The sequence below is a fragment of the Myotis yumanensis genome, unplaced genomic scaffold (genome assembly GCF_028538775.1).
Source record: "Myotis yumanensis isolate MYYU_CA2020_CCGP unplaced genomic scaffold, mMyoYum1.0.hap1 SCAF_6, whole genome shotgun sequence".
NCBI lineage: Eukaryota > Metazoa > Chordata > Mammalia > Chiroptera > Vespertilionidae > Myotis > Myotis yumanensis.
Window position 1 is genome coordinate 91431172 of NW_027223757.1, and position 13179 is coordinate 91444350.

The 13179-nt window shown below is 43.8% G+C and overlaps 1 protein-coding gene across 2 annotated transcripts in view; it reads left to right on the forward strand.

Moving 5' to 3' along the window:
* The first annotated feature begins 1802 nt into the window (after positions 1-1802).
* FKBP5 (FKBP prolyl isomerase 5) overlaps positions 1803-13179 on the forward strand; it is a 111264-nt gene continuing 99887 nt past the window's right edge. The window contains exon 1 of one of the 2 annotated variants that reach the window (XM_070418708.1): positions 1803-1825. The gene's annotated coding sequence lies outside the window, so the exon portion shown is untranslated. Of the gene's footprint in view, positions 1826-4434; positions 4545-13179 lie in introns of those variants that run through there. The other variant, XM_070418706.1, reaches the window with a different exon arrangement.

The following is a 13179-nucleotide window of genomic DNA, read 5'->3' on the forward strand; positions in this document are numbered from 1 at the left end:
TCAAAAGTTGATAGGTAGCCATGAAATGACAGATATCCACTCCACCACATGTTCTGACTCTTAAAACAGTACATCCTTCATGCACAAATCTGCCTTTGAAGGGATTCTGAAACCAACATGGAGGTAGCTCTGTGGTGGATGGAATAGGGCTTGGGCAGGCTGAGTTCAAGTACAGGCTCTGTTGCTTCCTAGCTGTGCCACTTGGAGAAGGCTGTTAAAGTTCAGTTTTCTCAACTAATAAACGGGACGAGTAGTACTGGCCTACTCCACATTGCTATTGTGAGAATCAAGGGACAGAGTACATGTGAACAAACCTAGTGAATGCTTTCAGGGTGAGTGTGGTTTGAGCAGTATCACAAGCATTCCCAGGGCACTAAACAGAGACAGGTAGTAGCGGCTACTTAATTTGCAGGTCCTGGCGCAAAATGAAAATGCAAGGGCGCCTTGTTGAGAAATGATTAAGAATTTCAAGATGGTGACAGCAGAGCATTAAGCCCAGCACAGATCACATGCCCACAAAATGAGCCTTGGTGACAAGCCTGGCATAGAACTGCTCTGTACATTAGGCCCACACCCAGGTGTCTGTAGCCATAGCCCATATTCTCTTTGAATTAGGAAGCGCAGCAGTATTTAGGGAAATTGCAAGCTTATATGTTTCCAAATGCTGAGTAGGGCAAGTGTAGTGGTGGGCGTGGTTTTCTGAGAGGGGGTGGGGCCAGTGAGGCTGCTATTGGAGCGGTGGAACTGACTGTTCCCCAGACTCTGGCCTAGGAAGAAAAGCCTGCCGCGGTATGTACAGGGCCTGTTGCTGTTTGCTGCGGTGTGTTACAACACAGCCTGGCAGCCTCCGGGCCTCTCTGCCTTCCTCCTGGAAGAGCGTGGGCCCAGAGCCTGTGACATGGCCACACAGCCCTGCAGATTTACCCACACTGCTCCTTGCTGTTCCCTCAATTACTAGGCTTTTCCAGGTCTGTATTTTGAAAAAGTATATATTTTTATTGATTTCAGAGAGGAAGGGAGAGAGAGACAGAAACATCAATGATGAGAGAGAATCATTGATTGGCTGCCTCCTGCACACCCCACCCCACACTGGGGATCAAGCCCACCAAACTGACTCGGAATCGAACCATGACCTCCTGGTTCATAGGTCAACACTCAACCACTGAGCCACACCAGCCGGGCTCCAGGTCTGTATTCTTTTTGCTCCTGTTATCCTCCCACTGCCTGGGAGTCCCTTTCCTTCCTCATCCAAATCCCTGCACCTGGCAAACACAATCTTTTAAGACTCAGCTCTAGGATCACCTCTTCAATGAGGCCTTCCCGGCCTCTCTCAGGAAAAGCTGATTCCTCACTCCCTGGGACCTACCGCTGAGCTGTATGCAGATATCTGTCACAGTATCTGTAACAGGAGGAGTACTGCCATGTAATGTGCATATCACTGTCTCCTAGGCTGAAGCTGTCAAGGGCTGCAAAAAATGTCTTCTCACCTCTGCATACCTGCACAAAGCACACGCAGTGCGTCCTCCCTGCTGTTAGTAAGCATCGCAGACGCTTAATCAATGGGTGTTGGTTTGCAGAGTAGTTTTAATCAGCACTGTCTGGCTGAATTAATGCATGCATAAATTGTTTCAGTGACTCTTCCTGGCGTCTGGTCAAAGGGAAGCTTCTAGGCACAGAGACAGGGCCCTTGCCCTTGAGGAGGTTTCAGTGTTGGCTCTGTCTTCTCTGCAGGCCCCACCTCCTGAAGGCAGGAATGAGTTGCAAGTTGGCTCCTCATAAAGACCTAAACAACCAAGGTGATACAGTGGAGAGAGCAGATCTGGAGGTAGGAAGTTCGGCTTCTAATCTAGCTGCGAGACATTAGGTTTCCATTGGTAACTATGAAGTCCCATATGGGACTCAAGGTTTCTGTTTTTCAAAAAAACGAGGGGATTGATCTAGTTATTCCCCAAGGCCCAGGAATCTCCATGGGAGCAACTCAGAGGTGGCCATGGACTTGGAGCAGCCCGGCCCCCTCCTGAAGCTGAGTTTGCTCAGCAGACCTACCCTTTGGGGGAGGAGTGCTGGTGGAGAGCACAAACATTGTTTTAAGGTACTTTGTTGTCTCCATCACATGGAATCTGTTTGAAAGGTTCGTCACAGTCAGCTAGCTTGTTCAGGCATTACTTTCTGTGGAAGTAAGGGTACGTACGTGTGTGTGTGTGTGTGTGTGTGTGTGTGTAGTGTAGTTGTGTGTGGTGTGTGTGTAGTCCTGTGTGTGGTGTGTGTATAGTTGTGTGTGTTTGTGTGTGGTCTGTGTGTGTGTGTGGTCTATGTGTAGTCGTATGTGTGGGGTGGGGTGTGTGTGTGGTGTGTGTGGTTGTGTGTGTGTAGTTGAGTGTGTGTAGTTGTGTGTGTGGTGTGTAGTTGTGTGTGTGTTTGGTCTGTGTGTGTGTAGTGTGTGTGTGTGTAGTGTGTGTGTGTGGTCTCTGTGTGTAGTTGTGTGTGTGTGTGTGTTGTGTAGTGTGTGTGTGTAGTTGTGTGTGTGTGGTCTGTGTGTAGTTGTGTGTGTTGTGTGTAGTTGTGTGTGTGTAGTTGTGTGCGTGTAGTTGTGCGTGTGTGTAGTTGTGTGTGTGGTGTGTGTAGTTTGTGTGTAGTTGTGTGTGGTGTGTGTAGTGTGTGTGTAGTGTGCGTGTGTGCGTGTGTAGTGTGTGGTGTGTGTGTAGTATGTGTGTGGTGTGTGTGTAGTTGTGTGTGTGGTGTGTGTGTAGTGTGTTGTGTGTGTGTAGTTGTGTGTGTGGTGTGTGTGTAGTTGTGCGTGTGTGTGTAGTTGTGCGTGTGTGGTGTGTGTGTGTAGGTGTGTGTGTAGTTATGTGTGTGTGTAGTTGTGCGTGTGTGTAGTTGTGTGTGGTGTGTGTAGTTGTGTGTAGTTGTGCGTGTGTGTGTAGTTGTGTGTGGTGTGTGTAGTTATGTGTGTGTAGTGTGTGGTGTGTGTGTAGTTGTGTGTGTGTGTGGTGTGTGTGTAGGTGTGTGTGTGGTGTGTAGTTATGTGTGTGTAGTTGTGTGTGTGGTGTGTGTGCAGTTTGTGTGTAGTGTGTGTGGTGTGTGTAATGTGTGTATGTGCAGTTGTGTGTGTGGTTGTGTGTGTGTAGTGTGTGTGTAATTGTGTGTGTATGTGTGTGTAGTGTGTGTGCTTTGTAGTTGTGTGTGTAGTTGTGTGTGGTGTGTGTGTAGTGTGGTGTGTGTGTGTAGTTATGTGTGTGTGTAGTGTGTGGTGTGTGTGGTGTGTGTAGTTATGTGTGTGTGTAGTTGTGTGTGTGGTGTGTGTAGTTGTGTGTGTGTGTAGTGTGTGTAGTGTGTGTGGTATGTGTGTGGTTGTGTGTGTAGTTGTGTGTGTGTGTGTAGTGTGTGGTGTGTGTGTGTGGTGTGTGTGTGCAGTTGTGTGTGTGGTGTGTGTTGTGTGTAGTTGTGTGTGTGGTGTGTGTGTGTAGTGTGTGGTGTGTGTGTGGTGTGTATGTGTGTAGGTGTGTGTGTGGTGTGTGTAGTTGTGTGTGTGTGTGTGTGGTGTGTGTGTGTGTAGTGTGTGTAGTTGTGGTGTGTGTGTGGTGTGTGTGTAGGTGTGTGTGTGGTGTGTGTGTAGGTGTGTGTGTGGTGTGTGTGTGTGGTGTGTGTGTAGGTGTGTGTGTGTGTGTGTGTGTAGGTGTGTGTGTAGGTGTGTGTGGTTGTGTGTGTAGTTGTGTGTGTGTGGTGTGTGTGTAGGTGTGTGTGTAGGTGTGTGTGGTGTGTGTGTGGTGTGTGTGTGTAGGTGTGTGTGTAGGTGTGTGTGTAGTGTGTGTGGTATGTGTGTAGGTGTGTGTGTAGGTGTGTGTGTGGTGTGTGTTGTGTGTAGTTGTGTGTGTGGTGTGTGTGTAGTGTGTGGTGTGTGTGTGGTGTGTGTAGGTGTGTGTGTGTGTAGGTGTGTGTGTGGTGTGTGTAGGTGTGTGTGTGGTGTGTGTAGGTGTGTGTGGTGTGTGTGTGTAGTGTGTGTGGTTGTGTGTGTGTGGTGTGTGTGTAGGTGTGTGTGTAGGTGTGTGTGTGGGGTGTGTAGTTGTGTGTGTGTGGTGTGTGTAGTTGTGTGTGTATGTGGTGTATATGCGCCTGTGTAGGGTGCTGGTGGGCGGTCAGTTTCCTCCATCCCTTCCCTCCAGCCCCACAAAGGGCTAGGGTCAGACACGTGGGCTGGCGTGAAGGGGCGGAGGTTACACTAAGGCGGAGGTGCAAATGGACGGGGGCGGGGCCTCATTTGCATGAACGGCTCGCAGCTACCAATCCAGACAAGCAGAACAAGAGCCCGCGCGCCTTTTGGGGGCGGACTGACAGCTCCGGGGCCCAATGGGAGGCGGGTCCTGCGAACGGCAGGGCGGGACGGCGCCGCGCGCTGCCCTGGGGATTCGGGCCGGTTCGCGGGCGCTGCCAGTCTTGGGCGGCGGCGTCCGGCGCGCGGGCAGCCTGCTGGGCGGGCTGAGGGTAAACGGCGCGCGGGTGAGGCGGAGAGAGACGGGGCCGACGAACTACCGCAGCGACAGGTATCGGCTCCGTGGCCGCAGGGATCGGGCGGGCGGCCGCGGCGCCCCGGGAGCCGAATCCCCTCCTTCGCGGTCCAGCCGCTGCCGCGCCACCTCCCCGCCCCCTCACGCTTCACGCGGCTCCCCAAGTGGGGGGCGGCGCGTCCGAGCTAGCGGGGCCGGGGGAGCCTCGCGGCCAGCGCGGCGGAGGCCCGGGCCCCATTGCGGGGCCCCTCTGCGCCCGCCCGGCCGCGGGGCCGGGGCTCCCTCCCGGAGGCGTGGAGCCCGGCGGCCGCGGGAGCCGCTCCCCGTCCCGCCGCGCTCCCTCTCGCGGAGGCGAGGCCGGTCGCGCCCGCTCGTCCTCACCGGCTTTTGTTTCCCGCCCGGGTTGACAGGTCCCGGCTCCGCTCCCGTCGGCGGTCCCGACTCGCCCGAGGCCCGGCGCTCGTGACCGCGGCCGCCCGGAGCAGGCGGCGGGACCCGGCGCGTGAGCAGCAGCCGCCGCGGGCGGGAGAGAAACTTCGCCTGACGGGGCCCGGGCGGCGGGACCAGTCCACCGGGGAGAGCCGTTCGCCGGGACACCGAGGACGCGATGGAGCCTCGCTCGTCCGGCGGGGCCCGTGGAGGGCGAGGGGGGCGGAGCGGCCGGCTCTGCGCTCCTCGCGGGAGGTTTGCGCTCCGGGGCGGTGGGTGCGGGTGCGCGCTCCCTGCCTCACCTGCCGCCCCGGGACGCATGGCGGGGAGCGCATCCCGCTCTCGGGCGCTCCCGGAGGTGCCGGCGCGGCGCCCGTCCTCACCGGTGATGATCCCGGGGCCCCCCCGAAAGCCCGTTCCAAGTAGTTGTAGGGCTCCCGGTTCATGCCGCTCCCGGGACGTTATAACGCCTTCCCCCTTATTGGCTGCTGTTTGAAAAGGTGGTGCTGGCGACAGCGTAGGGGACGAACCCAGTGTGGATTATTGCAAAAAATAAATAAGAGAAGAAAAAGAGAGGCGTCGGCGTGTAGACTGACCTCTTTCGCTTGACGAGCCTGGAGGAACATTTTAGTCTCATTTTAAAAAGCCAGTTTCTGCACAGGTGGCGGCAGCCCGGGCAGGTACAAGGGGCACGTGGAGGGCGCCGCGCTGCAGATGCCCTTCGCCGCGGCTCGGGACGGCGTGTGCCCCGCTTGGCCGCCGATCAGGAAACGCTGCGTGAAGCGGTGTGAGCTCGTGGTTTTGGATGTACTTTTCAGGAGTATGTTTTCCAGTGGAGTAAGGCTTAGTGTTGAATGGGAGCTTTCTTTGCCTCTCCGAGGGCAGACAGGAGGGTTTGTTTTTGTTGTCTTCTCATTTTGTTACATTGTGTACGAGGGAAAAGTGAAGGCGATGTTTTGGTTTAGTGTTTTTAATTCTATGGAGTTCTGCTACCCCCGCCCCCCCACCCCCCCCACCCCCCCACCCCCCCAGGGTTTTTACTTTAGAGAATTATGGTAGGTTTTTCTTTTGCTGTTTAAATAAAAATTCCAGATAGACTTAAAAATCATTCTTATGGGACATTTTTATTTCGCATACCTCCACTTGGCGTATTCTGTTTGTCTCTTTCCATCTGACCTCCATTTAACAATCTACAATGATGGCCCTACCCAATTTAGGACATCTACAGAAAAAATACATTAAAAAAATAATGTATAAGAATTATTTTTAAAATACATATTTTAAATGAGAATTATTAATAACATTCATTTGTGAGAAACATGATTTCGTTTACTCATTTGTTTCTAATGTGCCTTGTTTTATGTCTCTATTGGGTATGATTTATACTTAAGAGATGTAAGTTTAACTTCTTAAGAACAAAGTTATAATTTTTATTTAATTATGTTACCTTATTAGTGTCCCGTTGAATGGTAATTTTAGCTAATTAGTAACACTTTAAAGCTGAACTCTAACCAACAGGCTAGTTGTGACTATTTGGGATTTTAAAAAAAATAATCAAAATTGGTCTTTGTGCAATGTTTTATTTTTCTAGAACAGGCTTACATGTTATGCGGTTTTTTGTCTTTCCAACATTTAACAAAACAAGTATGTTTCCGAATAATTTTTTTTCTTTTGGGGAATTTGGGGTGAATGTCTTTTGTAAAACATAATTTTAACCAGTTCAACCCGAAGAACTTAAAAAATACTGGATTAGATGACTAATTAAATCTTAAAATTTCTGTTTATCCTTGGATTGGAAAAGACTACATATCTTGGGTTATTTTTAGTTTCCTAAAGGTTTCTTAGCTTAAGAGGAGTCAGACTAGAGAAGAAAGGACATCCTTTGCTATAGCTGTAGAAGAAGTTATTCTTATTAAAGGCTGGGTTGGCTTTTTGATTGAACAGTGGGTCCTCTTCAGGTAGTGTTTTATTTTCAATATAAAGTAGTAAGGAATCACATATGATTAGGGAATATATTAGTTTAACTACTATGCGTAATTAGAAATTTTACAGTCTTTATTCTATGATGGTGTTTATGCCACATATAAATTAAAGTTATAGTTTTATTTACACAAAATTATACTTTAGGAACTTTATAAATGTGCCTTTTATAATTAAAAGCTCATTTTCAGTTTTTAGATATTTTAATTACTGATTTTTGTTCATCTTAACTTGTGGTAGACCATATCATAAAATTATCAACCACATTTCAGTTTCAAAATTAAGCATAAGTTGAATTCTCACATCTACACAGTAAATATTGGGAGTGTTTGTAAGTCATTTACCTTCAGGTGTAGCTTCTTTTGAGTTTGGGGGGTGGGCAAATAATTTTAAATGAATAAAACGACAAAAAATAAGGACATGTTAAAACAGCTAAATTCAAGGCTAATTCAGATGACACTGTTAGACATTAATACTGCCTTATTTAACAGTAATATGCATAATATACCTGGCATTAGGAATAGCCACGATAGGCCTTTAATATATTGTATTATTTTCCATATGAACAACTGTAAAGCTACTTTTGCCCCACCCTGTATAATCATCATAATTCCTAAAGAAGAATCTGTATTATACATATTTTTGCATACTAAATTCTATAATTATTTAATGCTATAATTTTTAAACTATTTGAGCTTTCTAACCTAGCTGATTAGTCATTAGATTTTGTTTTTTCATTATTTTACATTTCTGAGTTTTCTGTAGTGCATTTTTAATTTCTGACATTAATCTCCCAAAGTGTAAAGAAAATTAAATTTACACTCATCAGAAACTGGGTGGACATTGGTATATAAATCACATAACTATTGATTTAAAAACAATAGCCACTTAAGTGTGCTTTAATTTGCAAAGAAGATGTTCTTTTATTGTATAAAAGAGACTTCTGCCAATGAGACACGTTAGGATACTTTATAGTAGGACCTTATGTAACCTTGTCACCTTAATCTCTGCAGCTCACAGGTTACTAAGGATATTTTAGCAGTCTTTGAAACACTGAAATTCAAGAACTGACAATAATTTGTACCTTACAGTTTGTTATGATGAGAATTGACCTACACTCTGCTGAAATTTAAACATGTAAGACCATAGCCCTCCAAAGGGACAAGTTCATTTTATGCTTTATTTTAGTATTTAATTCTAGTCTTCTGGAAAACGTCTGGTTAATGAGAGAGAAGTATCACCAGAGGGAGTATACCTGTTATACTCCCACATATGTTATACCTGTTTTCTACCCTTGGTCTGGGAAAAAAAAAACCCACTTTAAAAATACGAATAAAATTTTATTTTAGTTCTCAAACAATTAGACAAAGATATTGAAAGTAAGTTGGGAATTGTAGCTGTTTGGAGCTGCTATCATTTATGTAATAGTTAATCAAGGTTGTTTTCTTTTAGAAAGAGGTACAGTTATTAGAAAAATGAAAATGATGTATTTTCAGAGTGAAATAATGGGTTTTTAAGTAAACAGTTACACATCTGTGAAAGTTAAGGAACATCCAAATACTAAAAATGTTTTTTTTAAGATAAAAAATGTAGTACATTTAAATTGTTTGTTCTTGAAATTGCTCATATTTTGGAAGGAGGAATAAAGATGAAGAAATATCAAAGACTAGAAGAAGGTTCTTTTCCCTTTTGTAGTTGGGTCGGGGAGGGGAAAGCAGGCAGTGGTTAATTCTAGAACCATTTGTAATATTCTGCCTCCATCGTGGCATTTATAGATGATGTTAAATGAGGAGCCACTCGTAGGGCCTTGAAAATGACCATATGATTGTCAGAAGCAGGGTTGGAAATTTCAGTTTGATATCTTCAGAAATAAGATTTGTGCATATGTTTCTTTCCTGCCTCTGGAAATTAAGAACCTCCTTTTCTGTCAGCTGAAAATTACACAGTGGAATTTGAAAGTCAAAATGTCTCTATCACAGACTTAAGGATGCAGTGAATTACTTTTAGGAATGGAGAAAATATAATTTGAATGAGGATAAAATAGTCTTTACTCATGTTAAATATTAACTGATGGAATTATTTCCATGTTTAACTTTTTAAAAAGGCAAGGCAAAATAAAATCTTGTAATCTTAACTTATTTTAGGTTTTGCCTCTACCTTAAAAATTATTACATGATGGATGATAACCTTTAATGTTTTGAAATTCTAGTTTGGGAAGGAGATTTATTACAAGGAGAAGATTATTTCATTGAAGCAAAACAGGGTAGTTTACATGGAGAGAAATTCGTTTCTTTTGACTTACTCTTAAGTCAATACATAATACTTATTAAGAAAAATTGAGATGGTCATCTTTCCCATCTTAGATTTTCACTATGAACTTTATAAATTATTTTAATGTATCTTTGTTGGTCCTGGATGGACTTCTTAGAATCTATTCATTAATATACATATATATATATATATATATATGTGTGTGTGTGTGTGTGTGTGTGTGTGTGTGTGTGTGCAGTTGACCCTTGAACAAGGCAGGGTAGGGGTGTTGACCCCCGGCTCCCCAAGCTGAAAACCCAAGTATATCTTTTGACTCTTCCAAAACTTAACTATAGTCGGCCCTTCATACCCATGGATTTAACCAATTGCAACCCAAAAAGATACTTTCTTAAAAACACACACACAAACTTTTATTGATTTTAGAGAGAAAAGGAGAGGGGGAGAGAGAAATAGAAACATCACTTATGAGAGAGAATCATTCATCAGTTACCTGCATGTCCCCCACTGGGGATAGAGCCTGCAACCCCCACAAACCATGACCACCTGGTTAATAGGTCGATGCTCAACCATTGAGCCACACCGGCTGGGCCAAAACGGTATTTTCAATCTGTGGTTAGTAATCTGCTTTATGGAGAGTCAACTACTCATAGCTTGCCTTTGCCTTACTGATAACATAAACAGTTTATTAACATTTTCTATGGTTTGTATTATATACTGTGTTCTGTAATCGAGTAAGCTAGAGAAAATCAGAAGGAAGAGTAAATACATTTACTGTATTTATTTATTTATTTTTAAAATATATTTTTTATTGATTTTTTACAGAGAGGAAGGGAGAGGGATAGAGAGTTAGAAACATCGATGAGAGAGAAACATCGGTCAGCTGCCTCCTGCACACTCCCCACTGAGGATGTGCCCGCAACCAAGGTACATGCCCTTGACCGGAATCGAACCCGGGACCCTTGAGTCCGGAGGCTGATGCTCTGTACACTGAGCCAAACCGGTTAGGGCCATTTACTGTATTTATTGAAAAAAAAATCACATGTCAGTGGACCAGCATAGTTCCCACCTGTGTTGTTCAAGGGTCATCTGTATATACACACATACAGGTAGATAGATACACACATAGGTAGGTAGGTAAAATTTCTATTTTTTTGCATTTTATATATGTAACTATATTTACTATATAAATCAATCCATTTATCTATACTATATGACTTCCCAGGATAATTTATATGTGAAACCTTCCCCCCTTTTTAAGTCCTCACCCCAGGATATTTTTTTCATTGAATTTTAGAGTAGAAGGGAGGGAGGAGAGGTGGGGGAGAGACAGAGAGAGACATCGATGTGAGAGATGGGCCATGATCAAACCTACCACCGAGGTATGTGCCCATGACTGGGAATGGAACCTGCATCCCTTTTGTCCGCCTGTGGGCTGCTACTCAACCATTGAGCCAAACCGGCCAGGGCAACCTCCCCATAAAAAAAAAATTACATTTTTTATTGATTTCAGGGAGGAAGGGAGAGGGAGAGAGAGAGAGAGAGAGATAGAAACATCAGTGATAGAGAATAATTGATTGGCTGCATCTTGCATGACCCACACTGGGGATCGAGCCCACAACACGGGCATGTGCCCTGACCAAGAATCAAACCGTGATCTCCTGGTTCATAGGTCAACGCTCAACCACTGAACCACACCGGCTGGCCACCCCTTCTTAAATGAAATCCTGCACCAAGAGGAATAAAGTGCATGTCCAAAAAACTGATCCAAAATGTTCATAGCAGCTTTTTTCATAATAGGAATGAACACAACAATATATATGAATCTCAGTAATAGTATGCAGAGCAAGGGAAGCCAGGCATACGAATGTACCAAATGATGCTGTTTATAAAAAATACAAGAAGAGGCAAGACTTACATATGGTGATAGAAATCAGGTCAGTGGTTTCTGGAAAAGGGCAAAAAAGGAGCTTTCTAGGGAGATGGAAATACTCTATAGCTTTTTTGGGTGATGGTAATTCAAGTGTACCCTTTTGGTAACTTTATTTCCATATAATTTTTAACTTACAGAAAGTTGCAAGATTAGCACCAGGAATTGTTGGTGTATACATTTGTTCAAACTTACTGAACTGTGTACTTAAGATCTGCATCTTACCGTATAAATTTTACTTAGAGAGGAAAAAAGCTACAAAAGTTTGTTGAAGGAGAATGATCTCTGCAAATATGAAATACCTCTATTCAGAATTAATGTGGAAAAAGAATCAGTCAGTCTTTTCTCTCTGCATATATGTATGCTTCTTTCTGAAGTTTCATGATGGCATATTTCTGTCAGAAAAAAACAGGATACTGAAAATAATCCAGGGCAGAACCGCCAGCAAGGGAACCTGCTTTACGTTGTTGTCCTGTGCATGTTACCTAGCAAATGAGACTGATAGCAGTAGCTTTCTGGGAGTTGAAGGTGGTGATTACCCTTATTAAAGGAGTTGCACACCTACAGTGTGCTGATTTTTGCACAGACGTGTGCAGTTTTTACCAGAGAGGAGGTAAGCAAATGTCATTTTGGGATGGTGCTGTTTATCACAGGGAGGAAAGATTGGTGCTTGTAAACCATATAAACTATTCTTGATCACTGGTAAGTGAATTTGCTGCTATTAGTCTTATTGCTTCCATAGTCTCAATAGAGTGATTTGATTTAAATTACACCTATTTAAATCGTAGTTTAAACTATAATTTTAAAAAATTCAACTCCCCCCCCTATATAATTTTAAATATGTGTCCACAATTTAGGATTAGGTATAAGTTATGGATATTGGTTTATTTATTTAAATTCTTCCCTTTTTGCATCTACAAAAGACAGTTATTTATCTTGTTACTTACTAGATTGGAAGATGTTTGATAATGATTTTTAATTAATTAAAATTTTTAAAAATCCCCACCCGAGGACATATTTTCATTGATTTTAGAGAGAGGGGAAGGGCGGGGGGAGAGACAGAGAGAGAGACAGAGAGAAAGAGAGAAACTTTGAGGTGAGAGAGAATATCAGTTGGTTGCCCCCTGCATGCTCCCGGACCAGAGATGCAACCCGTAACCTTTTGATGTACTGGACAGCACTTAACAAGCTGAGCCACACTGAGTAGGGTTCAACAAATTAATCATTGATGCTGGGGATAAACATCTATTTCAACTAACCAAAATTATACATTTATGTGGCTTATATATATTTTTTTATCAACAAAAATATGTTAATTGAAGAGAAAAATGTCAAATGTCCAACATCAGCCAACATGGATAAAAGGACTAACTTTTTTCAATTAAATGAATATATTTATAAATTCATGTTCCTCTGAAATGGCAGACAGGGCCTTTTTGCCCTTTCTTACCCCCTAATGACTTTCTGTCAATTCATAGCCTGGGAAAGAAAGATTGATTTTTTAGCTTTCATTTAGGATAAATTAGTCCAAATATTCTATATCTATGGAATAAAGTACTATTCATTTGGAAAGTTAGATTGTCTTCAAAGTGTAGTTTCTGAGAAATGCTGTTGTCTAAATGTTTTTCTGTTATCTTCTCTTTCTCTAAAAACTCAGTCATTGCCATGCTTTGTTAGGTCTCAAATCTATATCTTCTGTCTAAACTTGAGGCCTTCCAAATTTGAGGCCCAGATTTTCACCTATGTCTTGAAACTAAATATGCTTAAATACCATCTCTAGCAGCTGCACACCCAACACCCCTCCCCCAGAGCCAAATCCCCCCTTCCCTTCCTGACTTTTCCTCTTTAGCTGTTAATGACTCCATTGTTCTTACTGGTCATTTGTTACTCTTCCTTTACTTCTTAAGCTCAATGAGTCACTCACTAGTCACCCCCCCCCCCCCCAATTTTAAAATGTCTCTTTGTATCTTTTAGTTTTTTATTTTATTTATTTTGATTTCAGAGAGAGGGAGTGACAGAAACATCAGTGAGAGAGACTCATCGATCACCCCCCCCCCCCCCCCC